Genomic DNA, 27,435 nt, shown 5'->3' with positions numbered 1-27,435 from the left:
GGTTAGGTTAGACCTGCAATTATATAAAGGTCTAAAGGTTAGGCCTAAAGGCAATGACCTCAAGGTTAGACCTGCAGTGACCTAATTGCTTCCTGGAGGTGACAACACTTTTCAACACTGACACACTGAGGACTAGATCGACAGCACTTGACTCTGGGGAGACAAAACAAGTTCAAACAATAGAACTAAAACACACAAAGAAATGGTGTTTGTTTGTTTGTTTGACCTTTCTCCTTCCTCATCATTACTCCATGATATTCATTTTAGCATCCCATTTTACAGTCGAGAACCTGGGGTTTGGAGCAGTTAAGTAGTTTTATAATGTGAGCATTTAGGAAACGGCAATCAATGAAATCAGTGGTCTCGCTCCATATGAGGCTCCATTTTTTAAAAATTTTACTACATCAAGGAAAAAGAAAAACAATATCTTTTGCCTTTAGAGGCAAGGCTTTATTGGCAGGCCTGGTTTCTAAGTCCTTCCGAGACATATGGCTGCAAGAAGTCTTTGCCATGTATAGAAATGTGATTGTAGTTGTCTGAGAATTCTTTCTATGCTGTATTATCTACAATAATCTCTCCTAAAATATGGAGAAAACTCCTTACTTGAAGGGGAAAGTAAATTAACACACTCTCAGTACATTAATTTCCCAGAGGTCGTTAGGAACACTCATCAGACTGTGGAAAAATGAGAACTTTGGAAGTCAGAATCACTTTCTCCCCTATATAATTGCTTGTCGAGTTTTCTAGATTAACAACCTTCTTGTACACTTTATGTGTCTGCCAACAATCCATGGGAAACCCCACCAGGATTATTGGCCATAAATTCCTATACTTTGCATGTATACCTTGTATTCAAGAGCTAATTTCTAACCAAATGAATGAGTGAATGAATGAATGAGTGAATGAGTGAATGGATTGAAAAAGTTTAGCACCATGGACCACAAGGAGTAGTGGAGATACTAGGCTTTGTTTATGAATAACTTGGAGGGAAGATGGAGCTTGAAAGATAGAGAATGGCAGGCCAAGCAGGAGGCTGAGAAGGGAGGAGGTGTCCCCATCTCTCTCAGGGCTTTGGTGACAATACTTTGTGTTATAACTATAGGTGCTTGATGGCTTTGCTCATCTTAATTTCAAATTGGATCTTTATTTTGAATCCCTGAGACATTGCATGGTAGCAGTCTGCATATCATTTGTCTTCCCTCTCTTCTTGGAGGTCCTGTCTTGGCAGCACTTGCAGCTGACTTGCAATTATCTTCACTTGCTTTTTAAAGAGGCATTTGACAAGAGTTCCATGGTAAAGAGAAAAAAATGGTCATTACCCACTTTTCTATGCTTAGCACAAATAGAAGTGACATCTCAAGTAGCTTCTCTCTATTTCTCAGCCTCAGTTATACCTAGGGCACATCTAGGGAGATCACATGCTATGTGGGACACTGTGATAAAGACCCTTGCACATGGATAGATAAGTAAGACCTAAGCTCTGTTTCTAACTGGATACCCTGTGTTAGTAATAGCATAATGGAGTCTCTGCTATTTAATAACTATGGACACAGTGCTATGAAAAGTTTGATTACCTTGACCTTGGAGACCTGTATTATCATCCATCTTATTTAATATCTGCTTAATTACATATAAAAACTTGAGAGATAGCATAAGATGGCAGTTCGGCCCACACTAAGTCCTCTTCATATTGCTGTGAGCACATGAGAAATTATGCTAGAGATATTTCCCAACCTAAGATTTAAAACCTTAGGAACTTAATGACCAGAAAGTGTAGGCGCTTTCATGTTGTCATGTAGGGATATTCTGATACTACTTTAGGCTTAGCAGCTCCATATCTAGATTGAACGTTTAGCCTCTCTGGTGGGTCTTGCAGATCAGTGAACATTTATAGAGTAGCTAGGAAGTACTATCTGCCTGGCTAGGGGTTAGGAGAAGGTGAAAAAATAAAGAACTATTCCCTGTCCTTTAGAAGCTTGTACCCAAATAATTTTAATAAATGATGCTGGGTGCTTACAGAGCAAATAATAACCCAGGGCAACTTCATAGCAGAAAAGAGGGTTCTTCAGCACAAACAGAGGATTCGGAAAGCCTCCCGGAGAAACTACTGATCTTCTAGGCCTTGAGAGTGAGTTCTAGCCCAGTGAAGAAATGTGTGAATGGAAGGCCTGGTAGAGCAAAAGGGAAAAAAAAAAGACAAAAGAGTGTGTTGTTGGAGGGTGGTGGTTCTTGGTTTGTTATTTTAAGTTAAGGGGTGGGAACAAAAAGTTTGGGCATTATCACTCCACAGCTGTCCTTAGTCATCATGACTGCATCCTAGACTGGACTAGAGAGGAATAAGGCACTGAGTGAGAATCCCAGCTTAAGATCCCAGCTAAAGGGTTCTTGAGGCCTGTGCTAACATTGTTAAGACTCTAGTTCCAAGGGAACAAGGAAGAGATCACAAGAGAAAGCATCCATCCAACCATCATGTTGGAAACCTAGAACGTGTCCATGCATCATGAGAGAAGGCTGAGATAGATCTGCTGTGATTATTTCAAAAGGAGGAAAATACAATGACTCTGAGATTTGGGGCTTGGATAGACAGATAGACTATGCATTATTTATAGTTACTGGAAAGGGATGAGAATCTTGGGGATAAAGAGAAGAAATGCCAGTTTGGGATATGTGCTGAGTTCAAGATGTCTAGGAGATGAGTGCAAAGGCATCAAGTAAGAAACGAGATATACACATCTGCAATGCAGGGGAAAGACTAGATCTGGAGACACAAGCAGAAGCCTTGTTTCCAGACTCACATCTTTCAGACCAGAGGTAGGAAGTAGTAAGCAACAAGTAAATAACGCATGTTTAAGGTTGACTGCTTGTGGGACATGGGAGAACTATTTGCTCTAAAAGAGAAAAGAAAATCTTTTAAGATTCCTTCAATTCTGAATTACAGTAAAACACTTTAGACCAAGGCAGAAGTTGACTTGAGAGTATTTCCCCACTACCTATTTTTGGTGCTATTCCATTTATTTCTAGGCACCATTGGAATTAACTCTGTAGAATCTCCCTTTGGAGTTTATCCAGGGGCAGGTGACCTGGATGGTGAAGTATCTGGAAATCCTTTAATAGGAGGATTAATTTAAATACTTGTAGATAGCCAGGAAACACACACACACACACGCATAATAAATCAATAAATATAAATTATATGCAAATAGAGTTCACCTTTACTCAATAAATAATGATTAAATGCACATGTTTAGCAGCTTTTGTTATAGATACAGAGATCTAAGGAAGCACAAGATAGATAAGGTCCATCTTCTCTCTAAGTTCATGTATTCCTGATGAGGAGACAGATAATCAACAAGACGATGTACCGATGAGTACTGTGAGGAGAGGAAGGAGGGTAGTGTAAAGAGACAGGGTAAGTTCCAGAGACCAAGTTGGTGTACTCAAAGGCAGAGAAGCTTTTCAGAATGGGGGCCTGGAGGACTCCCTAAAGATGAGAAGATGGGAATCTTAGCAAAAGATTTCTGTGCAGGGTAAACGTAAAGCAAAGATTCCAAAGATCAGGATTGAGCCTGGGGTGTTAGGACAAAACAACTGGCCAGTGTGGCTAATAGGAATCGAATGGGAAGGCAGAATGGGAAGAGTTGCTTAGGTAGACAGAGCCAGTTTACACAAGGCTTCATGGGCTTATTTGAAGTATGATAAGCAATGACTATGTAAATTCTGAACAAGCAGGATTTGTCCTGGTAGTGAATTCTCTAAATTATACTGGCATCTGTGTGTGTGTGTGTGTGTGTGTGTGTGTGTTCATGTGTGTGCTTGTATGTATGTACAGATGTGTATATGTGTGTCTTTATGTGTGTCTTTATGTGTATACTTGTATGTACATGTTTGTATACATGGTCTGCATATACTTATTTGGGTACATATGTATGCTTGTGTGCACATGTTTGTATACATTGTGTATATATGCTTATGTATGTGCATATGTGTATAAGTGTGTACATGTGTGCATGTATGCATGCACATGTGTATTTGTATGTATATATATGTGTGTGTGCGTGTATATATGTTTACATGTAGATGTATATGTGAACATGGAGACCAAAGGTTGTTGTTAGGAGTCTTTCTTAAGCCGGGAGAGGTGGCACACGCCTTTAATCCCAACACTTGGGAGGCAGAGGCAGGCAGATTTCTGAGTTCAAGGCCAGTCTGGTCTACAAAGTGAGTTCCAGGATACCCAGGGATACACAGAGAAACCCTGTCTCAAAAAACAACAAGAACAAAAAAAACCAAAAAAACAAACAAACAAACAAAAAAGGAGTCTTTCTTAAAAGTTCTCCATCTTAGTTTTTTGAGACTAGGTCTGTCACTGAATCTGTGCCTCACGGATGGCTAAAGTGGCTAGCTGAGGGATTTTGTCTCTTCCTCCCTAGTTCTGGAACAAGCATTTTCCAAGGGAGTCTTCTCCCAGCTCCTTAATGAAACATCACTTTGTAATGAGAAGAGTGTGGAGAGTGAATACCACGGGAGAATCACGAGGGGAAAAGGGCTATGTCTTGGATCAAAGTGATCAACGCTGTAGTTGAATAATAGCATGATAAGAAAGTTTGTACACAGAAATGGCAACACTTCATGAAATAGATGGTGAGAAAGCAGAAAAGTGGGGGAAAGCGTATGATTTGGCTTTAGGCATGAGTGTTCAAAGGCTGGCTCTTGAGTAAGGGGGAGAAGCTAGGGAGGTACAGATTGCAGATGATAAACAGGTTAAAGATGGTGGTTTAGTCCTGATATAGCTGTGTCTTGTGAGACTAGGCCGGGGCCTAGCAAACACAGAAGTGGATGCTCACAGTCAGCTTTTGGATGGATCACAGGGCCCCCAATGGAGGAGCTAGAGAAAGTATCCAAGGAGCTAAAGAGATCTGCAACCCTGTAGGTGCAACAACATTATGAACTAACCAGTACCCCGGAGCTCTTGACTCTAGCTGCATATGTATCAAAAGATGGCCTAGTCGGCCATCACTAGAAAGAGATGCCCATTGGACATGCAAACTTTATATGCCCCAGTACAAGGAAACGCCAGGGCCAAAAAATGGGAATGGGTAGGTAGGGAAGTAGGGGGGAGGGTAGGGGGGACTTTTGGGATAGCATTGGAAATGTAATTGAGGAAAATATGTAATAAAAAATATTTTAAAAAAAGGTGGTGGTTTAGTACAGACTCACGAGTTGTCATACTGTGCAAGAATTAGACACAGGAAGCCAGGTCTTAGGGAAGAGGCCATGACTGGAGGAACAAGAGAGTAGAAATGAAGTCTGGAAGGAAATCAGAGACCTCCCAATTGGGTCTTGGGAGTTTTTAGCATTTGAGTAGAACCAGGGAGGGGAAGCTGAGCTAGCTTCATCCCTCGCCATCACGGTATGAGTGATGGAATTTTACATACCAGAAGATGGCATAATTAATACTAAAGGAGAACCTACTTAAATAAGGGGAACTATTTCATTTATGATATATGAAAATAGATCTTTTTTTTTCTATTGTAGAATGGGCTGCCCTGTTCTCTTGTCAATGGAACTAGATAATTCTGGTCTGTATATCTCCTCTTCTGAATGCTGAAAACTACCCTTGTAACTGTAAGGCAAGGGTTCCAGATTTTTCTGGATCCAGGAAAGGACAGAGAGACAGTTATTAGCTGCCCTCAGACTCCATTCTCCTGTCTTAGACAGCCCTGTAGACTCCTTCCTTTACTGTGAGGGCTTTGCTTTATTCTTGGGTCTTCATGAATTTTTTTCTTATATCCTTAATGCTCTTCTCATCTTTGACTTTATTCAAATTCTCTGTGTTTGTACCACTCTCAGACCCACACTAGTCCATTAGTGATGGCTTTGGTCTTGTTAGGATAAATTGTCACTTTCAAGTTTTTGTGTTCCAGTTTCTCTCACCTTTCCCCCATTATTTCAGCCATGGTTAATTCCTAGTTATGAACCCAACCCTGTGACTTCTCTAACTGCAGCATTAAACCTTGCCTACAACTACAGATCTTCTGAGATTTCAACACCAATTTAGATGTTTAAATAAAGAAGGCACCTGCTTCATATATGAGATATGGAGTGAATGGCCTTTCAGGACACTTTCAGCAACTAAGATATTGGGAGGCTTGCAAATGTACCATAAAGAAATGAATCTCATGTTCTCCTTTGTGGAATGATTTGGAGAGTGAGTATTTCATGAATGTGAGTCCATTTCTTTTTCTCTACCATCTGACTCTCCACGTTCAGAAATTCTGTTTTTACAATTCCTCTCATATGTTTGGTTTTAGGTTGATGGAGTTCTTGTTTTGCTGACAAGATTTTTTGCTCGAGGCTCGCACACTGCTACTCAGGCATAATTCCAAGTGACAAGATTATACACTGGAGCGTACAGTTTCTCCTGGTCAAAACTGACCTTCTCAGTTTCTTTTGCATGTAGTGAACACTGAGGCAGCATTTAAGGAGTTGAAGCGAGGCCTTTAAAGACGTGTTTTCCTTGATAACGCTATGGTTTGTGTTGCTCGTTATTCAGATCTAGTGAAGGAGAGAAAAGAAGGATGTTCGTGAGCTCTACTGTTTCCCTCCTCAGCTACTCACCGACTAATAAGAACACAGGTTACTCCTTTTCTATTTGTAACAAGGGCCCTGATGAACATTACAGACAAGATGGAGACAGGGAGTGTTTCTTGGTGGGTCCACCATTGGCCACATAAGCATGAGGACCTGAGTTCAGGTCCCAAGAACCCATGCCAAATGGGACACAGTAGCTCACATCTATAATCACAGAGCATCTATGTGAGGTCAGCGGTATAAACCTCTTGCATATACAACAGTATACAACAAGAGACCTGTCTCAAAGAGAAGGGCAAAGATTAGCATGTGACATTGTCCTCTGACCAATACATACATGCAGACACACTTACACACATGAACACACACACACACACACACACACACACACACACACACACACACACACTAAAAACCTGGAAGTAACTTTTTGAAATAGTTAAATACCATTCTAGAAAACAACATGACTTGGTATTAGTATAAGTTTGGGACATACCACACTGCTTGTCCTCTGTTGCTGTCCCAAGGTCACTCTTACCAAGATGTAGACTTGCAGTGGCCCAGGGTGGGGGAAAATTGAATCAAAACATAAAAGCCCAAGCTTTATAGTCTGCATGTTTGTCTTGTTAGACACACGCAGGATCTCTAAAATGTTTCAGAGGCATCTATTCTCCGATCTTTATTCTTTGTGTTATATTTTGTCTGACCTGTTTCATTCATTTTTGCTACCTGCTAGGGTTTTGGATGCTTTTAAATGTATAAACCTGGTCTAAGATGTGATAGAAGGCAAAATACTGCAGTGCTTAGAAATTGTCATACACCAGTTTTATTTGGCCTACAATAAGCACAAACATCACGAACTTTTAAGGCAAAATCAAATGTAACTATAACCAGTTTATGGAAGAAGCTGGAATAAGAAAAGAAGCAGACAGAAAGCAACTTTACCCATCACCACCAAGGCCCCCTCTTCTTTCACACGTTCCCTACAGTGTTACTTTTCCCCACCAAGGGAATAATTCCTGCATTTATTTTTAAAAATCTGACTTTTCAAATATTTCAGAGTCAAATCCACCTTGATAGTAGTGTCCATCTCTTACCCAGTGTAAATAAATCCACCACTTTTCTACCCTCTCTCCAGATGGGTACTCAGTAAGGTCCAGGTCTGGGAATGAAGGGGTCTGTGACATGCAGCCTGCCCACTTCTTTGATCACTGTCCAAATGCTGCTCATGGTCACCTCTGAGACTGAGCCTGTAGGTGGGATGAGGAAAGGGCTATGGTGTCCTTTGGCTGGTGAGTGTAGACCATGTCCTTGGGTCACCTGTATGTCAGAAGGACAAGCAGCTCTTTCTCTAGCGGGTTGCTTGGTAAGGTCTTTCAATGTGCCTCACCTGGAGGCTTCCCACCTATGGTTCCTACAAATGAAAAGCATCTTCTCCCCGGGGTCATTTATGATTCCCTGACCCATCAACAGTCTTTGTTTTGGAATACTTCATCTCTTCCAAGTATCCTACTGAAAACAAACAAACAAACAAAAAATCCTTCTAAGATCCCTGCAATTCTTGCCGGGCAGTAATGATGGTGCATACCTTTAATCCCAGCACTTGGGGGGAAGAGGCAGGCAGATTTCTGAGTTCAAGGCCAGCCTGGTCTACAAAGTGAGTTCCAGGACAGCCATGGCTACAAAGAGAAACCCTGTCTCAAAAAAACCAAAACCAAAATCAAAACAAAACAATAACAAAAAAAGATTCCTGCAGTTCTTTAACTCTAGTGAGATTGCTATACAGCAGCAAGGAAAAGAATATTTTGCTAGTGCGGATTTGGGGAACATAGGGCATCATCAGTGAAGCTTCTAGCCCTTTGTCCTTGCTCTGTAAACATTTTCAGTCATTGCGGCTAGGCACTGGCTAGGTCTTTCCAGAGTCCAGCGAATACACATCAAGCCCCTTCTCATGGGCTTGAGGTAGTGGAAAGCACCCCTACCCACAGAGATCAGATGAACGTTCCTAAGGTATTCAGTCTTCACCAACTTCTTCCCATGCCCTGAGCCTTCCCTCATCTTCCTATAATGGGACAAGAGTGTGACGCACATTTTGGTCCATCTCCTTCCAAATTCCACATGGACAATACAATACCTCACATCAGAACACAAGAATCATCTTCAGGGTCTTTTGATAGAATAGGACAAAGATGAGATCTTTCTATTCTGAGCTCCAGAAAACAAAATCTCCCCTACCAACTAACAATCAAAATTCACCTTTGCTTTGTTCCCCTCATCTGTCAAATTTTAAAGTCAACTTTTCCTGTCTCTTTTTTGTATTCTCTCCCATTCTGGTGACACAATCCCATCGGAATCAAATAAATTCTATAATCCCCCAACTGGGAGGGGGAAAAAAACTAAATTGATAAATTGTCCCTTAACCTCATACACTTCTCCAGTTTTTGCAACAAATTTTCTGCTTTTCTTCACAGTCAGATTTCCTGAAAGGTTTTTCTACACAAACTGTCTCCACTTTCCACATTTCCAATTTACTCTTCAGCCAGAGCTGCCTGACGTCTGCCTCCATCACTCGTCAGAAACGGCTGTTGTCAAAGTTAACAACCTCGCGTTGCCAGATGCAATTGACGCTGTTCCTTCCTTACCTTTCTCGTGCTTCGTCAGCAGCAGACTGACAACTTCCTACTACAATTGCTTTCTTAAATGGTCCCCAGGACGCCACGCTGTCCTAATTTCCTCTTGTCTCACCACTTTCTTATTGCCCTTCATCCCTTCTCTTTCTAATGGAGCTAAACTTCCGGCCTTCGGGGCCTCGTTCAGTGCACTGTGTCTCCCTCTCTGCTTTGCCACACTGTACCTTCCATCTAGTCTAATGTTTCACAACCTGGTGATAAAACCCAGACGGGGTAGGCCAGTGTGCTGGCCTTACATACCCCATTGCCTATTTAATGTGGTATTCTGTAGCCACTGGACTTCAAACCAGACATAAGCATTTCTGATGAAATTGTGGCGCTACCAACTTGAGTGTGTCTAGCTCTGGCTGGACCCATTTTGCCCCACTCCTTTTCACCCCACCTTCAAAGTTTGACACCAATGTGGCTCCATAATTCCTCCCACAGGCTAGAAAATTAGTCTAAGCACTCAACATTTCTACCTCAGACATCTTGGCTGTCTCTCACACTCTCACTCTGACCCTCACACCTACATCACTTTCTTCCCAGCCTCCAGAACAAGTTTTAAAATGTGACAATTTTAATATTTTTTGCTTTGTTTGATTTAAGTTTTTGAAAAAAGTCCCAGTCTGTAGCCTAAGCTAGACTAGATTTTATTGTGAAACTCAGTTTGGCCTCAAACTCACGGCTATCCTCCTGCCCCAGTCTCCTAGTCCAAGCACAAGGCACCATACTTGGTTTTACTTGTCATTCTCTGCCTCTCTACATATGGCTTCCTCTTCCTTGCAATTGATGATGACTTATTTGCTAATTAATCCTTGTTATCCTAGTGCCCTATAAATAAGACCTCTGGGGACGGGTAATGAGCCTCCCTTGCTCATAGCAAAAATTCTTACCACTTACTTTAGGATCTGGTTGTGAGAAGCATGCAGGAAGTACATACAAGGATACCCCGCACACATGTGGCCTTTCTAATTGCAGTGTGTTTGAACAGCATCTCCAGAAAACAAAACAAACAAAACCAGAAATACATTGGAGCCTTTCTTCCCATAAGATCAAAGGGATGTTTATTTACTATGTACCAAACACCATTGTCCTCTTTGGAGATATACAATCCACAAAAACATAACATTTCTCCCTTCAGAGAGCTCATGTCCTCAGCTACAATATATTCAACAAATAAAAAGATGATACAGTGTGATTCTACAAGACATCTGCTATGGAGAAAAATGAAGCAGGTCAGTGGATAAAATACAGCAGCAGCGACAAGCGCCCTTTAGACTCAGTGGCTAGAAGGAATGTCCTCTCTAGAAGAAACATGCACTCAGGGATAGGTGGAGAGAGCAGTTTCCACGAGTGAGCACAAGGTGAGAAGAAGGAAAGGGTTTGAGAAGTTGAACTAGAAGAAGACCAAGCCCACAAGACTGATGAGAGGGGAGGAGGGTCTGGAGGCAGTGACGTTGCAGGGTAGCCAGGGCTCAACCCTTCGAGGCGGCAGAGGACATGGCACACTGTTGCAACTTCATTCTAAGTGAGATAGTGAATGGTGTTGGGAATACAGCAGGAGGATGGCATGATCTCATTGGTACTTCAGACAGACAGTTTCTGGCAAGCTTTGAAGGAACTGGCCAGAGGCACCTGGAAAGAGGAAGGCCAGCCAGGAGGCTATTGTAGTAGTGCAGATGAAAGGTAGGCTGTGGGCGTGGAGGAAAGTGCACCAATGGAGGACATTCTTTGAAGATAGGATCAAGACAGCCTGTTGATGTGTCTGCTGTACAGAGGGGCAAGTTTCAAGCAAGGTTCCACTGAGGTCTGAGTAAGTGGTTTGCAAGAAGTGGGGGGATGGGAGAATGACAAGGAGTCCTATTTTGGCTAGGTTCCAACTGTTCTGAAAGCTGGGGTAGCTACTTTGACAATGCACCACTCTCAGGTTCATTGCTATGCCTGAGAGCAATAGAGGGAGTTAAGTGTGCAGATCAGTTACTGCCCATTCGAACTCATTACCAAGTTTTAATGACAGCAAGTCTCAGATCAGATTTTACAAAACATGCAGAGATAATGTCTTTAACATATAGGGATAGGGCCATTTGTACACCTGCTCTGGAAGCTTGTTGTCTTCCCAAATCACAGTCCTGCCAGGTGTGCCAACTGTTGCATTGAATGAATCCACTCAGCAGAAGGTAATATCCCAGAGCAGAGTCAGCTAGCCAGACATACTTTGCTCACTCGGCAGGCTAGGAAGAGGGATGCTTAAGGAATGAGCTATATGTTCTATTTTTAAAGTAAATCCCATAGTTCTTGAGGGATTCAAAATATATGTTTTTACATATAAATATAAAAATATATTTTTATATGGGCAGGTAATGTTCCTAAAAACATCTCCATATCTTGGTTATCTCTAATTTAATCTACAAAAGCCCATTTCTAACATCCATTATGCTGATTAACAAGCCACTAATTTCACAAATGGAAACCCAGTTTTGATTCAGCACGCTAATTAGCAAAATGTCTGGTGTTGATCAGAGTTAAAGATAGCTGAAGTGCTTGTGGTAGCTGCCTCTGGAGGAAGGCCTTCCTGCAAGGAAGCCAGCTGTAGTGCCAGTTCTTGATTAGAGCAACTGTCTTCAGCTAAAAGGAACAAATACATACCTTGGAGTATGCTCTGCTGCATCTCATAAAGCCATGGTAGATATCCATGTTGCCTAGGATGCAGGCACACAGAGGTATCATGTCGGTCCCTGGATACTCAGGGAAGTTACTCGGGACTTCAAGGGACTGGCTTGAGTCAACAAGATTTGAAAACTATGAAACTAGATGAGAAGGAAAGTGATTCAAGGACTGTGACCTGGGATACTTCAGCCTTAGGAGGTAGTTAAAGGAGGGTGAGATTCCTTAGGAGATCAGGGAGTAGCTATTTACAGAGTGAAACACCAGCAGAAATGAGAATTCAAAAGGGAAGACTGACCAAATGTGTCAAAGGTTCTGAGAAACTAAGAAATGAAGATTGAGGAACACTGGATTTACCAGGTGGACATTGCTGATGCCTTTGTCTGGGCGGTTCCCATACAACAGTGTGAGAAGAAGGAATTGAGGAGAGACTTAGGGACAGTTTGCCCCACTAATTGAGAAAGCATGGAAAGTAATAGTAACTAAACCACAAAAGGCAACAAAGAGGTCTTTACTTATATTGTTTTTATTATGTGATGTAGTGTGTGTGTGTGTGTGTGTGTGTGTGTGTGTGTGTGTGTGTGTTTGTCTGTGTGTACATGTGTGTCTGTCTGAGTATGTGCACATGACTACAGTGGGCCAAAGAGACCAGGGGTGTCACATTCTTTGAAGCTGCAGTTACAGGTTGTTGTGAGCTGTCAGACATGGATGCTAGGAACTGAACTCTGGTCCTTTGAGAGAGCAGCAGGTTCTCCTAACCACTGATAAACCTCTCCAGCCTCACACAGAAGGTTGTAACACTGTCAGGAATAGCCTACTAAAAAGAAGGGGTTAAACAGGAAAGGAGAGCATCCATTCCTGATGGTATGCCATGGGAGAGCATTGGTGCTACCTGACAAAGCATATCCCCCCACCCTAGAGTCCACAGAATTCCTCAGTAATCTACTTGTCTATGAGGAAGAATTCAAATTCTTAAACCTCAAAACCACTTAGAGAGGCATGCCCGAGTCCCTACAGCTCCACACCGTGAGCCAAGATGAGAGGCTTTTCCTCTGTTAACCACTGGCAGTGGGGTTGACCTGAGAAATGTTCTGATTGCATAACTCAGGTCTAAGACTAGTCCTGGGTATCAGCAAGTACAGAAACAGCCTCTAGGCAGTTCAGGAGTCTGCCAGTGCCCTCGTGGAAAGTGGAGAAGCCTGCTACTGGCTATTATCTTGCATCTACCAGGGGAGATAAGGTCATGTTCAACCCATTAAAGGGGACAAAGCTGTGAGAGGAGGAGCTGGGTGGAACTGGAACATTGGATACACTGCAGGTTCTGCTTTCTGTGACTTAGGCATTCTCTGGCTTTTAAAATCAACCTGAGCTGGGATTTATGATGCTCAAAGCTAAATGTCTCTTATCCACTCAGTGCACTATTATCAATTGAGTAGAAAGAGCATTCCTGGATGGTCTCTTCATACAAGACCTGGTCACCATGCAATTACATCCCTCTTTTCACTCAAGGCCATGTGCTCATCATCTGTCTTCACTATCTTGTACACATCCCACCACATGGAAGAATTATTGAAGCAAAGGTTATGAGCCAATTAATATATGATTCCCTTGCTAGTTCTCAGAAAGTCCAATTTACTAAATTAAAGTTATATTTATTTAACATTCTTTAAACCATTCTTGTCTCCTCATAATCCCCATTTACTTTCATATCCTATAGATAGGTAGATGATGGATGGGTGGATATATAAATAAGTGGTAAATAGATTGATATAAGTAGATAGAAGAATAGATAGATAGATAGATAGATAGATAGATAGATAGGATAGATAGATAGATAGATAGATAGATAGATAGATAGATAGATAATAGATCATTGGTAGGTAGACAGACAGATTTAAATTTACAGATTTAAATCTAGATTCTGCATATGAGAAAAATATCATCTTATCTTTGTTAGTCTGGCTTATTTCAGTCAAAACAATGATCTCTAGTTCCACTTATTTTTTTTCTACCTATTGGAACTTTTTAAGTTGAACTATGAGGTAACCATAAGTCTTTGAAGATGATAAAGGGTAAAGTGTTATAATAGTGTGTGTCAAATTGACAAGGGATGAATTTTATTGTCAACTAGACTTGATTTTTAATCAGCACATAGACACAATTCTGAACACATCTGCTGGGACATAGAAAGAGGATTAATTAAGGCCTTCCCTGAATGTGAACAGCAGCATCTCATTGGCTTGGGTGCTGAAGAAAGGAAGGAGGCAGCAAGTGGAGCTCCCGTGCTCAGTGCCCTCTGCTTCTGGAATGTGGATGCACTGTGCCCAGCCATTTCATGGCCATCATTAGGCCTTCTCCACTACGTGATGATAGACAGCATCACCTCAAACTCCTCTAGTCACAAGTTCATGTGCCAGTTTGTCAAAGCATTGAGAAAACTAACAATTTCAAATCTGTAGGTCTTTAAGAATAAGATCATAGCATTTGCAAATAAGAATAAATCCCTTTCCTCTCCTACTTATACCCCCTTTAGTCTTATGTCTCTAAAGATCTTGAGTACTGTATTGAATACGAGCACAGAGTGAGAACCCTTGTTTTAATCTTGATTTAGAGAAAGTTCTTCCAGATTTTTCTTATTTATTGTAACACTGGATACACACACACACACACACACACACACACACACACAAATCCTCTACTGAGCTGAGAAATGTTCTTTTTATTCCTATATTCTTCAGGGCTTTTATCACCAAGGGCCATGTCATCATTTTGTCAAACGTCTTTTGTGCACCTACTGAAAAAAAATCATGTGATTTCTACCATGAAGTCTATTTACATACACTATAACATTAACTGGGTTACACATACTAAACTATCCATATCCATATGTCCTACAATGGAACAGTGTGTACTTGAATCCAGTTTTCAATTAGTTTATTGGGAATTTTTGTGAATATATCTCCATATATACTGGTTATAGCTTTCATGTATGTGTGTGAGTTCCTTTTAAAATGACAGACTCAATTGTTTTATTGGTGTTTAGCCTTCGCTTTATTAATTTCTGTTTCATTTTATTATTCCTTTTCATCTGTGGTTTTGGAATTTGGCTTCTTGTTTCTCGAAAACCTGAGTAACACCATTTGGTTATTTATTTCAGATGTCTCTTTGTTTTTAATGTAAGCATGTTATTTTCAATTGTTTCATTCAACTGGGTTCTCATTGAGTCATTTGTTTATTAATTGCTATTTTGAAGTCTTTGTCTTGTGTTTCAATTAAAGTACTTTTGGAGGGAAATATTATAACTGCTGTGTTGGCTTCTGGGGGAATCATAGTGTTTTGGTTGTGCATCTTTCTGCTTTTTATATGGGTTGAGAATCTGAAATTATCACATTTGTGGCATTTCTTCTTTATGTGGATATCTGGTCTTGCCTTGGTTGGATAAATATTTTGATCTTTGATTGCTGTGTGGACAGGTTGTAAATCAGCAGAGTAATGCCTGGTTTCAAGCTCAGGGTTCAAACTCAGATTGGTTCCAGACATGAAGGTCTTGTTTGAACTTAGACTCCATGTAGTTCCAGATGGATGCAATGAGTGGGCTGGGTGATAGGCTAGCATGTGAAGGAATCTGACTGACTCTGGAAATCTCCCAAGTTGGGTTCAGCTTCAAAAAGGTGTCTGAGGCAGAACTAAGGGCATCCTAGGTCTGGTCACAGATGGCAGTGAGTCCCAAGGGAATGAGGAAGGGCTGGAAGGAGATTTAAGATGGCAAGATTGGAGGAACCCTAGAGAAACAAGAATGGAGAAGAAGGAGAATGAATACAGGTCACCTACCTGGGTACCCATTAAGTATGGTGGCTGTGGGGTCCTTGGAATAGAACAGGTTGTGTTTGGTGGAGAGTCACAAAGAGAAGAATAACTTAAAATGAGAACAACAGAACTGGTGTTGGAGGGTGACACTTGGTCTGTGCTATGTGTGACAGCAAGTCCCAAGGAGATAGAAATGGTCTAGAAAGCCAGGGTGAGGCACACAACAACAGCAGGTCTAAAAATGGCCTAATGAAACCAAAATTTAGAAAGGGAAGGAGGGTACAGGTAGCCTGCCCTGGTCCCTACCAAGTGGCTGTGGGGTTCCCCAGCAAAGAGTGACTCTCCTAGGAAAGAGAGAAAAAAAACCTTAATGTTCTCCCATATTTCTTCAAAGACCCACTGTTAATTCAAGAATGCCTTTCTCAGTCTCCAAGTATTTGTACAGTTGCTGTTGCTATGGGTTTCCACTTTTACTCCTCTATTGCCTTGATAAGAAAGGAAATGATCTTGACTCTTGTATGAATTACCAATTATTAAGAGGAAGGCAACAGAAAAGAAACAAAAAGAAGGAAATCCTTTTCAAAGAGAACAAGGCTAATAACTAAAGCACATCAATGTTTGGGAGTAATTAGTGTCTTCAAACCCCATTTCTTATTGCATCTCTACTTGCAACAGGGACAGAGAACCACAGCAAAATTGAAGCAAGTGACTCCTTATGGGGTCTCTATGAGAGTCCAAATGTCATTTAGTTTCAAGTCTCGCTTCCAAAGCTTACCAGTAATTTGACCTTGAACAAATGCTCTGAGTTTCATTTTTCTTCTATGTGATATGGGGATGATAATATCTCAGCAGGTTGCTTAAGGCTCAAACAAGGTTGAACATAAAGAGTAACTATCGGAGTACCTGGGTCAGAATAAATGACTAAGATCGTGCAGGGGGGTTTAGGAGATAAGCAGGTTGTTATATTTTGTTCCTTTTAATTGAGAAAGCTTTTCCTAAGAAAGCAGCCCTCAGCTGTCATTCCCTGGTAGTTAAAATCGTTGATTTCTGTCTCTGCTGGTGTCTGAACTTAGCCTAGATACAGCCGTGGAGATGAAGGCAAGCATCTCCATGTTGTGACAGGAGCATTATAATTTTCTAGTTAAGAAAATAAACTGGAAGACAGGAGGTAGGAAGCTCAAGTAGGAAAAAATAATAATGAAAATATCTGTCTTCTGGATGCCTCTTCTATTTGGGGGCAGTGCTTAAGTTACTAAGTTTCCAGCCATTAAGTTATTGAGGTGGATATCACTGTCCTTTGTCACAAAACTGCACACCCCACCCCACCCACTTAGAGAATGCTCCCTAATGCTGTTTAAGTAGTTGTGTCTTTAATTTCTAATCCATGACCATTTTATTCTAGACCCAGTGTGGATGCAAGAGGTCAGAGTTAGTCCCTGCACACTGGAGCAGAGGCCTACAGACGGGACAACGCAATTCGTTGACTTTTAATTTTTCCTGGACCTCTTCGTAACTTATTTCATTCCTTGCAGTTGGTGCAACATCATTCCCTGACAATGCATTCAGGCCAGTCTACAGGGAAACCAGAAAAGATGAAGTAGGACTCTTAGAAATCATGTTCTTTACATGAAACTAGATCAGGCAGTGGGAGGGGGGTGAGCTGAAAATAGCCTGAGGGAGTGAGAGACAAGCCTGTGAAACAGTGAGAGGCAGCCGGAGACAACTGAGATTAGCAAGGAGAGGGCACTGTGCACAGAGAAGGGAAGACATGGTATGATTTTTTTTTCAGGATTCTGTTAAATCATCCTCTTATTCCCCAAGGCAAAAATCATTCCCCAAAAGGCAAAGTGTTTTAAATTATGTCAACTTAGTTAAAGTACCATCCCTTTGGTAGACGATCTGCCCCAGCAGAAACATCCATTATCTGAGGGAAAATAATCAATTACTCTATCAATAAATGGACAGATAGATAACACTTATCTCTAGATTTTAAATTAAAGTATTATTATATGAAATTGGAAATGTACAGAAAAAATCTAATGACCAAAATCATAAAATCATCCATTCGGTTTCATAGGTATTACTATTATTAGCATGCATATACTTAGATTTTCTGTTAGATAAGTAACACAAAGGCGCTCTCTCTCTCTCTCCCTCACACACACACACACACACACACACACACACACATGCACACACACACACACACACACACATGCACACACACACACACACACATTTATGATGTTTCAAGGTAACAAAATTGCAGAAACGAAATCATCCTAATTCTTAAACAAAACATATATGTTTCTAGGGCTTGTGAAGTTTCCTGAATTACCTGATGATAGCTGATTTCAGGTCCTTTCATTCTCAATGACTAAGTTTTGCCTTATGCCTTATCTCTCCTACAGTCAAGAATCTAAAATATTTATGAAGGGGCTGAAAAGATGACTTAGTAATCTAGAGCTCTTGCTATTCTTACAGAGGATACAGGTTCAGTTCTCAGGAGCTGGCAGCTCCATATGCATATATACATTTACAAAAAATTTAAAATAATCAAGCCCATGGATATATTAATACTAGTATTAGTAATTAAGTTTGGAATAAAAGAATCTATGTTTGCTACTAAAATAATTATACATTGTGAGTTCATGGCTGTTCAATAAATTCTGATCTCATGGAAAGACACAATGGTGGTCTGCTGTTTCTTACATAGTGCCATCAGGACATAGGTCCCAGTAGATGATGACTTCTGCTCTAGAATGCTTGATTCGCCATCATGAATAATTGTCTTATATTGGGAGAGGTCTGTTTTATAATTTCTGGAATCCAGGGAGGCAACACTTTGTGAAGATGACTTATCTGTGCCTTCATCCTTAAAGGAGGAAAATATAGAGTAGATAGTCATTCATTGAGTGACTAATATGTCTATGTACAGAGGTAGGCAGGTGACCCAGGCAAAGGAAACATGGTATCAGGTCTTTATTATGCTTTTGATTACCTAAGGGCCAAAATGCTTAGTAGCAAAAGCAGCTTCTAAATGCATTGTTCAGTGTCACTTCATCTCTAACTTCTCAGTCTTGTAAAATGTAAATAGTGTTAGTGTCTTATTACATGGCTATGACAAAATACCTGAGGAGGGCAACTTAAGGAAGAAAAATGTTGTTTTGGTTCATAGTTCAGGGCTGTAATTATTCCTGGTGGGGAAGTCATAGTATCAGGAGCCTGGTGTTTGAAGTTAGAGAGCAGAGAGCATGGAACACTAATACTTGCTCATTTTCTCCTTTGTATTCAATCCAGGACCCCACCCATGAAAAGATGCCACCCACATTTAGGATAGGTCTTTCTAATTCACTTAATCCAATCTATAAACTATCATAGACATGCCCAAAGGTTTGTTTCCATGGTGACTCTAAATTAAGTTGACCATCAACATAAACCATCATATACCCATACAGAGTCATATGTGCATAATTAAAAAATGCAAATGTGTGTATTAAATGTGACACATAAACATATACATAATATATAATGATGTATGCAATATTTGCTGGTAAATTTTTACTTCATTTGCTTCGTGCCTCCAGATCGTTCCAAATGGATGTCTTTTGCAAGCCTTTTCTTGAGTTCATTTAATTTTGCAGGAAATACTACCTAATTCTTCACCAGACTAGCTGATGTTCTGGGAGATAAGTATAGGGGAGGAGAATGTGCACTTTATAGACTGTAGACTTTACCCTCTGGCCTCGTTTTAATTATAAATAACCTCACTTTCTGCATCCTTCTGGTGTGCTTGGCTCTAACTGCTCTTCCTTTGACATACTTCATCCAGGTCTCTCATTCATACTCCTTGTCAGTCTCAAGGAGGTAATGGTGCAGATGGAATACTTGTGTCTTTTTGTACCGAGGTACATTTTCCTATATGATGCTGTTTGAAGGAGGGGGCTTTGTGGGGATGGTTAGATCAAGCTAGTGTACCATAAAGAGGCAATTGCTGGCAGGAGCCTGGTATGGCTGTCCCCTGGGAGGTTCTGCCAGCACCTCACCAATGTGCTTCACTTGCAGTCAACCATCAAACAGAGTTTGGGGACCCTGGTGGGGGATCTGGGGGAAGGACTGGAGGAGCAGAGAGGGATTAGAACCCCATAAGAAGAACAATGTCAGCTGGCTGGACCACCAAGGCCTCCCAAGGGACTAGACTACCAACCAAGGAGTGTACATGAAGGTATCCATGGCTTCAGATACATATGTAGCAAAAGGCCTTGTCTGACATCAGTGGGAGGAGAGGCCCTTGGTCCTGTGGAGGTTTGATGCCCCAGAATAGGGGGATGCTGGTGCAGTTAGAGGGAGTGGGTGAGTGGGTGAGTGGGTGGGGGAGTATCCTCATAGAGGCAAAGGGGAGGGGGTGGAGAGGGCAGATGGAATGGGGGTGTTGTGGAGGGGTAACCAGTAAGGGGGATATCATTTGAGATGTAAACAAATGGAATGATGAATAAAAAAAGAAAAGAAAAGAAAAGAAAAAGACATCAAAATTTTGTTTGTTAGGAAGACTACAAGCAGGCATCATCTCTTGGCAGGAAAATCTCACCAAACACGGAGTGTGCCAGCCCTTTGGCCTTAGACTTCCCAGCCTCTAAACTATGAATAAAATTTGTGTTGCTTAGAATCCATGCAAGTTAGATGTACTGCTGGATAACCCTGACTCTCACAGTAGAGTCTACAACCTATAAGAACAACCTACCTACCCTGTGTGCCAAGAACATGAAGGTATCACCACAGTCTTTGCTTTTGCCCAATCAATTATTGCTTAGGCATGTGCCTCGAGGAGTCTGTATTGTTTATATGTTGTCCCATATGTTACTGAACTTTAGAGCTCACACATCTTCCCATGTGTTTAGCAGTAAGTCGTACCATGCCACTGTGCTTACCGTGAGAGTAGATACATGGAAACAGAAAGAGCAGAACTCTAGGTTTAAAGTTGATAGAGGTGGTGGGTTCAGCAAGGTCTCTGATAAGGCACAACAGTGAGAGATTCAGGAAAGAAACTTTCAAGAAAAATCGAAAGCCTTCTCTTTCCAAGAAAATACCTTAGAGACAGATGCGCTGGCGGTGGGGGGCGGGGGGAAGCCCACGAAAACAAATATAAATACCTAATAACTGGATTTGAAGTGTTCCAAAATAATTGTCACCCAGGACATTCTAAGTTCATTGATGAGTGTCTTACCAGTGGTGACCTTTCAGCTAATCTGTCACAAAGCTGAGCTTATGCTTTGATACTAGGTATGCTGGGGGAAATGGCAGCCAATTTGCACATCCCGGTAACACGGATGCTTTTCTTACTTCACATGCCTTTTGGCAAATTATAATGAGTTACACCACTTTGTGTCTCATCAACAAACCCATCACAGTACTAGAACCTAAACAAGAATGCAGGATGATTATTTTCTTCAAGAATAAAGCCCATCCTTGATGCTGGCTGAAGGACCAGGATGCAGAGGCTGGGCAGCCCAGAGACTTAGGAGAGAAGCAAACACAAGGAAAAAACAAAACAAAACAAAACAACCTTGCAGTCATAGTTTCATGCCTAACCTAATTATTATCAGAGAGGATTCACCCAGCAAAAAAGATGCAGAGATCCATAGTCGAACATTAGGTGGAGCTTGGGGGAATCCTAAGGAAGATGGGGGAAGAAGGATCAAGGACAGAAGAAGGAGTCAGAGGGGTCAAGGACACTATAAGGAAAGCTACAGAACCAACTAACCTAGGGTCCTAGGGGCTCCAAGAGACTGAACTGCCTACCAAGGAGCCTGTATGGGACTGACCTAGGCCCTCTGTACATATGTTACAGTTCTGTAGCTTTTTGTGGTACTCTAGTCAGTGGGAGCTGAGGCTGTCTCTGACTCTCTTGCCTGCTTTTTGGGATCCTTTCCTCCTACTAGGTTGCCTCATCTAGACTTAAAAGAGAGGCGTGCCTAGTCTTACTTCAACTTTGATATGATTTGGTTAGTTTATATCCCTGAGAAGCCTTTCCTTTTCTGAAGATAAGCAAAGGAAGAGGAGGAGGAAGAAGAGGAGGAGGAGGAAGAGGAGGAGGAGGAAGAGGAGGAGGAGTTGTGGAAGAGAACTGGATAGAAGGTAGAGAGGAGGGGGAAGGAACTGGGAGGATAGGAGGAGAAAGTGCTGGTCCAGATGTTGAAATAAGAATCACTGGGGGAGGACTGGGAGTAAGGCTACAAATGTTGTTAGCATGTTTACAAACTGGTCTGCAGCCAATGCTGCTGCTGTGGCTTATCCCATTTGCCCTGGACACTAACCCCCTCTCGGCTGTTATAACAAATGTACTCCCTTCTATGCCTTAGGTAAAATTGACCTGCCTCCAGGGAACTGGTAAGTCAACTGACCATTATTAACATTCACCCTCATTTCTTATAGTGATAGTGGTGACTAATACCACAGCTCTCAGCCTTAAAATGACTTAGGGTTTGGGACAGCAGCATAAGGCACAAGAGAATAAGGTCAGTTGGGAGTTAAGAATTGCCATGTTTTAGACTTCTGCAAGGATGCAGGAAGGCTCTATGGCAAGTGGCAATAACCCTGAGTTTCAGTCAGTCAATGGCAGTCAACCAGAAGTCATGAACCCCATTGATCACATCATAGGAGGCTCTGCAGCTTTTTCAACCAACAACACTGATAGAGAACACTTGCCAGTAAATCGTCATGTCAGCCATTCACAGTTTTGAGTCTTAGATCTCAGATCCTTGTTCATATCACAAGTGGATTTGGTGGTTCATTCATCAGCCATAAACATGGAGCTGGCCGGGTAACTTTAGAGCAAAGTCCTCTTGCTGCGATGTTACTAAATCAAGGCACTGGCTCTCCTAGGGAACAGTAATGGTTTCTTAGTCAGGCTCTTAGAAGTCCCACACTCTCAGAGTGGCAATCCAATATTTGTTCCTGCTAAAATCTGGGCCTTGACCTATAATATTGCAAGCAATAGGGAACTTGAATGAATGTTAAAATACACGTCTAAAAATGTGTTTTCCTCAAAGCCTGGAATCAATCTCTCTCTCTCTCTCTCTCTCTCTCTCTCTCTCTCTCTCTCTCTCTCTCTCTCTCTCTCTCTCTCTTGTGTCTCTGTGTGTGTCTGTGTGCATGTGTATGTGAGTCTGGGTCTGGGTCTCCATCTGCCTGTGTGTACATGTGCATGTGCCCATGACTACATTCTGATGGTTTTCTCTCACCACACTCTCCCTTGATGTAGTCAATGTTCATGGTTTTAAGTCTCAGCTCTATGCTGCTGGTTCTCAAGTACACACTAGTCTTGTACCTTTGCCCTCTCTGGCCTGAGGAATTATACCCACAGCTACTTGCTTGGCAACTCTGTCTGAATGTCAGATGCACATCTTAAATTCATTATGTCAAAGACTAGAACTCTCTGTTGCCACTAACCTTTTCCATGCCATTCTGCCTGCTCTCTGGATTTCATCTTTGCCTTGAACATAGATTTTCCTTCCTGCATCTTTACCCACAAATGCTATTCCCCCATTGTAAACAAGATGATGGCAAATATAGCTTAATAATGATGTCATATTCTTCAAGATCCTTTAAAACACAGTATTTTTGGAGCACATGCTTTTAGTATCTTACTAAAGGAAGTCCTTATTCTTATTCTTTAAGCATATCACAAACTTTAATTATTTAATGTGCTTGTTTGGATAACTGCTGCATGAATTCTGTAAGTACAGATAGCATTCCTGTTTTGCACACTGCCACCATTTTCTGAGGTTTGAAACTAAGGTCAGTAAACAGTTAATACTCAGTAAATATTTTATCATAATACAATATTCACATTTCTGCTGTGTGTTTGCTGGGAATGACCTACAGCCTTATTTTATTGCCTTTTATAATTTGGTCAACATTTTTCTCTCACATGATGGACACTTTTAATGAAGAATTTCAGGTTTAATCACTCTAGGAAAATTTATTTTGTTCACAGGGAAGAAAAACAATCCCATATATGAAGATGTAGATGTTGGGTGCTGTCAGATGAGCTTCCCAGCTCTGAGTTTTACCTTTTACCTTCTTTAATAAAATTAAAGTTGACCGCTACATGTCAAGAGTTGGGGTTTTTTTTTTTTTGGTAGCTTGAAAATGATCAAAAACATAAATGAGAAATCCACCCATGCGTGGAGTTCTGTGTGTGTTTTAGTAATGATTCCTCGTGTCAGCATTAAAAATTTCTTTTTCAGTTGCAGAACAGCTTCAATTAACTTTTTCAAAAGTGGTGTTTCAGGATATCCTAATCCATTCCTTCTATAAAATATATAAAAATGAGTAATTGCTAGCTAGGTTGGGCATAAAATCTGAGGTAAAATTCCTTCCTTTTACAGTTAGACCAATTCAGACGTAATTATATTGTTTTCTGGTATCTCTCGTTCAAGGAAATAAAACAAATTTGTCACCATCCTATCTTTAATGTCTCTGTAAACAAGCTCTTGATTTTCTTCCTGTTGCCAAGGGACCCACCAGATCTTCTAAAAACTTTGTAATTCAAATGTTGTACCTGATTACATATAAGTGTAAGTATAATTTTATTAATGTTACCTATTAAAGTATGAAATTTTGGTCACTGAGTGTGATAGTCTTTCTTAAACTAATATTTTCAATTACTATTTCATTTCTAAGTAGTTACCATGTAAGGGGATATTTTTCAAAAATCATTTTTTAATTCCCTGAAAAACTTTTGTCTTCTGTATTCATGATCCCCACTTTCAGTTCTCCCTTATTCCTTCTTCATGTTTTTGAAAGACTCTCAAGTAATTCCTGTGAAGAGCCTTCTTCCTACACACCATCATTTTGGTCCCCCAGTCCCTCTGAAGAAAATCAAATACTTTTTATAAAGGTTCTGGCTTGTAATTGTTGTATACATGTCTCTATCACTACAGTTTTCTAACATGTCGTTCAAGATCGCATTAATCATTTAACCTAGGACTAAGGTATTCCTGTGAAGAACAATCCACCAATACCAAGTCAATCGTCACTCTTGGTAGCTTGTGAGGCTAGGCCTACAAACATGTTTATGCTGTGAGAATCCCCTCTATATGCATTCTTCAGTGAGGTCCTCATGGAAACCGAAGAGCTAAGGGTGAGCAGGGTGTGCTACAGAGCAAGTATTTTCTCTCTCCTCCCCTTAAGGGATCCATTTAAGAAAACACATCACCTCTTAGGAAGACGAGGCCCTGAAGGCGAGCAAAGAAGCCTGTGGGTGTATATGACCTCTTGCCAAAGAATAAGAAATGGATCTTGAAAAAAAAAAGAATCTTGAAAAAAGGCGGAATCTTAGCCTTGCAGGAAGAAGGAAGGGGGAGGAGTAGATGAAGTAAATCATAATAATACCATAATATTGATGTTAGGCTAGAGTGAAATGCCTCTTAGAAATAGCTGTGTTGCAAACAGGGACATTGTCAAGCTGCTGTAATTAAGATCAATGTATAAAATGCTTGAAAGGAGTGAATTTGACTAGTACTTAGAGCCCGTCATGCCTAGCAAAGGTTATAACATACTAAAACTATCTTTAATGAATGGAAAAGGCCATGTTGAATGCACCAACTATAGAGCTGGGGCTACCCAGGGCAACCCCTATCAATACTATTGAAGCCACCTCTGAAGGTGGGGACTCTGATGTCCATCCCACCCTGGTAGGTCTGTCTCTATGTGTTTTACTCAGTCTGTATACACATTCACTAGTGCTTACATCTACCTCAATGCTTTCTTGCATGTATATCCTTATGAGTTTTTATCTGTACATTCCAAGCAGTTAGTCACTAAAATAGGAACATATTTATCATAAATGTCTTAGCCTATATGGAAGAGGGAAAGAGACAGGGGAGGTAAAAAGAGTCAAACAAGTTTGACTACATAAAATTGGAGTTAATAGAACCATGAGGCTTGAGAGTAGAGCCTGGTTCTATAGAAGCTGAACTTATGTACCCTCCTCTCCAGTTTATACCGATGAAAAAATATTAAAAATCTTCATGTTCAATTGGGAACCTCATTAGTATTTGCTATGCAACAAACTGCACCAAAACTTAAGAGCTTAAAATAGCAATATACGGGCTGGTGAGATGGCTCAGTGGGTAAGAGCACCCGACTGCTCTTCCGAAGGTCCAGAGTTCAAATCCCAGCAACCACATGGTGGCTCACAACCATCCATAACGAGATCTGGCACCCTCTTCTGGAGTGTCTGAAGACAGCTACAGTGTACTTACATATAATAAATAAATAAATCTTTAAAAAAAAAATACCAATATACATTTACCTAGCCAATAAAGTTCTGTTTTATTGACTTAAGCTGCGATGACCATCAGTGCTTGGCTAGTCTTCACCTAGCGTCCCCGAGTGCCTGGCCAGCTGGTTGTCACTAACGTGGTTTAGTATGGTCACAAACTAAACACATGCTCCATGTTGCTCATCCTTGCTCTGGAACTAGCACGGTGGCCTCGGCTGCTTTCTGTAGCGATGGCAGAGAACAAGTCAAAGCCCAGCCACACAAGCATTTTTAAGACTTGGCTTGAGTCACATCTGTAATGTCCCACTGACCAAAGGGGTAAAGCTTTTAAACCATTAGTGAGTTCTCCCACTTGCATTAATCTACCTGATTAGCCTAATGAAGAGGCTCTCCATCCCAGTGGGAGCACACCAATGTTTAAAAGCACCTCCCAGTTGGACCATTATGTGACACAGAAACACATATTTAGTTTCGAGGAAAATACTCTGAAGCTTTCTTAGAAATTCAAATTACTACTCGCCACGTTAACTCTCGTTAAAACTATATGTGCAATGGGTCTAGAACTTCACCCTGTTTGCGTGCTAACAACAGATGAGCTTTTTACAATTCAATAGATACCAGCGTTGGGTTTGAGGGTTAGAAACAAGGAGCATTTTATTTCTCGAAGTTTTTATGATCACCAGGTTCCTTTTACACAGGTTCCTTGAACCTAATTCTCAAGAGGCAGCATGCAGAGGGTCAGGTGATACCTACACACTCAGTTTGTGGTGCAATAGTACAAGAAAACCAGGTTTAGTGGCCCGACTCTCTTAGAACAGTAAGCTTAGCTGTCTTCTTCTATCTAAGGTTATTGATTAAAAACATTGAAAGGATGGTCAGGAAGATCAACAATGCTCTTTTTCAAAAGACATACACACACACACACACACACACACACACACACACACACACAAAAATCTATGAAGAACTGCGTCTAAATGATGCAAATCATTTCCTCCCTTCTATGTTGGCCTTAGCCAGAGCTGAGACACATACATGACTATACTTGAAGTTCTGAAAACTAACACTGCCTCTGAGGGACATAGAGTCTTACACATAGAGTAGTACATGGCATATAGTGGTCAACTTCCACAGTCTAACTTCTGCACATTTGCTCGATTCAAATCAGCACTGACCACTTATATAGTTGGTGTAACACTTATCTTTGAGCTCTGTTAATCCATCTGTAAAGGAAGAGAATCTTCAACATCCTTCTTCTAGACCCTCTTTGTTTCCCAGACTTATCTCCTAGCACCCACTTTCTGGAAAGTTGACCCCAGGAAATCAGAAGCTAAACTGAATACCCCAACCCTGGGTCAACTGATGCTCTGGAGTACTTGTGGGGGTCAAGATGAAGTTACTCTTATAAGTTCT

Source organism: Mus caroli, unplaced genomic scaffold, assembly GCF_978045245.1.
Source record: "Mus caroli unplaced genomic scaffold, Mus_caroli_1 scaffold_1, whole genome shotgun sequence".
Taxonomy (NCBI): Eukaryota; Metazoa; Chordata; class Mammalia; order Rodentia; family Muridae; genus Mus; species Mus caroli.
This window is presented reverse-complemented; position numbering follows the sequence as displayed.